Below are 3,248 nucleotides of genomic sequence, written 5' to 3' on the forward strand. Positions count from 1 at the left end.
GAGATCAAGAGAAAAAGAACAAAATGGAAAATCAGTGAGAGTTTGTCTGAGTGTGCGTCTGGGTGTGTTTGAGTGCATACGAGCATGAGAAGAGGAGCTTGGGACTGTTGGGAAGCCTAGACCTATAGGTCACGTCTATTTTGGTGTGTATTTTAGATGCAGGGACGGGGGCATTGGGAATAGGACTGCATAGGATGGAGTTACGAGAGAACAACAATGTAGAGCTGGGCTGAGGCTGTTGCTGAGTTACTGCTGGTGCTTTGGGGACCTGTCCAGGGCAGAGTTATAAGAAGATCTGATTGAAATCAAGCCCGCTGACTTCCGACCCCCAGCCCTTATATTTTTAGTCCACATTCCTCCACTACAGTGCTGATTAGGAAAGGCATAAATGCAGCCATTAGATCTCAACTTCCTTTGTCCGTATACTAGGATACTGTATCAGCATGCACAAGGCCTTGGGTTCACTCCCCAGCACCGCATAAGTCCCATGTGTGATGGTGTCTGTATGCCTGCAATCCCTCAAGAAGTAAAGGCAGAGAATCCCGAGTTCAAGCCTCTAAACAGCCACACTGTGAGGCCAGTATGGGATACACGATACCCCGTGATAATGATGATGAAGACGACAACGACGACGACGACAACAACGACGACGGCAATAGTGATGGTGGTGATGTAGAGTTGATGTTTATTCAAAATTTGCTTATTAGACTATGGCCTTGTGTGGCAAGCTCACAATGCTGAGTGCGGCCAGAGGAGCCAGCACCCCAGCTGTGAAGGGGTTTTATTTTACATCAACCTTTGTTTTTCCATCCAACTCCACCCAAGTACCCCCGGCACTTTCAAAATAAGAGCATCTTTTGCTTTGATTATTATTATTACACACACACACACACACACACACACACACACACACACACACAGACACAGATAGAGACAGAGAGAAATACATAAATACAACCTGCTGTGTCCATTTTTGTTTGTGTGCACATGGTTTCATGGCTGATTACTTTGTATTTGGGTAACCAATTAGAGGGTTCATCCCTAGGAAAGGCTAACTCACTGTCTCTCAGCAACCATTAGACATCTGCAGTTTTTTATCTAGGGTGGGGCCTTGTGAGATTTTCTTCATTCCCCATTAGTATTGCATCAACTTTGGTAGTCCCCCCCCCCATAAATGCACACATTCACCCCGTGGTTGATCATGATCCCCCGCTCTTCTCGGTTTTTCTCGGTTCATTTATGTTATGGATTAAGGAAATGTTCCCAGCAGCACCATACTTCCAACTCCTTCCACATAAGCCCAGAACACCTAAGCCAGAATACCCACTGACTTTGACAAAGCAGCATTCCCCAGCCAGTGCTGCAGCCATCCCAATGAAACCAGCCTAAGAAGGCTGGGGTTTTCCTCTGCTGTGTTACTTAGTACTGGCTTTATTAATGCAATATTCCTCAGAGGAAACAAGCTTCAAACAGCTGCTGGTGGTTTTACTTTACAATGTGTCCAGCAATTCCCCAGCACCGTGGCCTGTGGTTATCAACATTTTTTGTCTCTGAATATCCCTAAGTGGTTGTACCACAAAGCAGCTCTTTGCTGGCTTCTCCACAGGAAAGTCCATTTCCTGTCCTGAGAGCCAAGGGAGCCACTCAAAGATTCACCCCAGAGTCTCTTTCACCAGGACTGGCTCACAATTCCATTGCTAACTTGGCTTTTGTTTGCCAAATAGAGATACCCTTGGAAGGCCAAGTATAGTTGAGCATACCTGTAATCCTAGTATGAGGGAGGCTGAGGCAGGAGGATGGCCAATATTAGGCCAACCTATACTTTGCAGCAAAACCTTGTCTCAAAAAAAAAAAAATGTTTTTAAGTTTCTCTGAAGTCTCTACTAAGCAGATTCCTAAAAACTATGTTGTTTGTTTGTTTGTTTTTTAACCTAGTAACAGGTCAGTGCTTCAGTGAGACTTCGGTGAGGCTTTTAAAAAAAATCCTCATCTTTTCACCCCTAAAAAATGATGATGTGGTAAAATGATTAGGAAAGAAAGTGGTGAAATAGAGAGATTTGGATTACAGTGACCCAGACGGCAGTGGGGACAATTCATTTAGAAGCAGGGAACTTGGCTGCGCAGAGAAAAGTCGTCCAGTATCAGCATTCTGTCCTGTGGTCTCCACCAGATGATTCAGAACTATTCTGACAAATGTGGGAAGTCTTCGAAATCTAGAGAGTGAAATACTGCCTAGCAACGGATCTCCCTTCTATGAGTGCGGAGCTTGGGTCCTGCTTCCAGAGGTAGGTTCTGCTTTCTTACTCATTCTCACCACAGTTGGGATGGAAAAACTGAAGTCATTGCTCCGATGACCAAGAAGTATCTTGTGGGGCTCAAGGCCAGCAGCAGCAGCAGCAGCAGCAGCAGGAACAGATGAGGGCAGGCCTCTCAATTCTCAAGCTTTTCGCTGCGGGGTAACACTGGAAAATCACTCTTGATTTGTTTTTTTTGTTGTTGTTTTTTTGTTTTTGTTTTATTTATTTGTAAACATTCTCAGTCCTTGTTCATAGTCGGCATCTGCGGACGAGGCATTAGAAATGTATTTTCCAATCTAAGGCCGGCCATTCTCTTGAGAAGTCATGGAATCTCCAAACGGTCTTTGAAAATGGGTGCTACCGAAACCCACAAGGAAGGTCGGGGTTGAGTGACCAGCAGGGCTTTAGTTTGTGGAGGGTGAGCAATTGGATTTCTATGATTTCTCTAAAGGTTAAGAAAAAATGAGGGGACACTGAAGGGGATAAAGGGAGAAACGACACAGAAAGCTGAGAAGGAGCAAGCTCGTTCTATGTGCAATGTGGATAGAGGCGCCTTGGAGCCACTGACTCGGGGACTGTCTCCGCACCCTCTTCCCTCCCGCCAGAGCTCACCTTGAAGTACAATAGACACTGAAATGCTCGGGACACACTTTACCACGTGGTGCAGTTCTAGGTGAAGTCCATATGGTCATTTCAGGCAACCACCTTTCTCTAAGGCGGAAGATGGAAGGGGAAGGAGAGAGAGAGAGAGAGAGAGAGAGAGAGAGAGAGAGAGAGAGAGAGAGAGAGAGAGAGAAGGAGGAGGAGGAGGAGGAGGAGGAGGAGGAGGAGGAGGAGGAGGAGGAGGAAGCACATAAAGGAACTCGTGTAGAGGCTGGGGAAATGGCTCAGTGGGAAAGAGCGCTTACTGTGTAAGCAAAGGACCTGGATTTGAATCCCCAGCACCTATGA

The sequence above is a fragment of the Peromyscus leucopus genome, chromosome 12 (assembly GCF_004664715.2).
Source record: "Peromyscus leucopus breed LL Stock chromosome 12, UCI_PerLeu_2.1, whole genome shotgun sequence".
NCBI lineage: Eukaryota > Metazoa > Chordata > Mammalia > Rodentia > Cricetidae > Peromyscus > Peromyscus leucopus.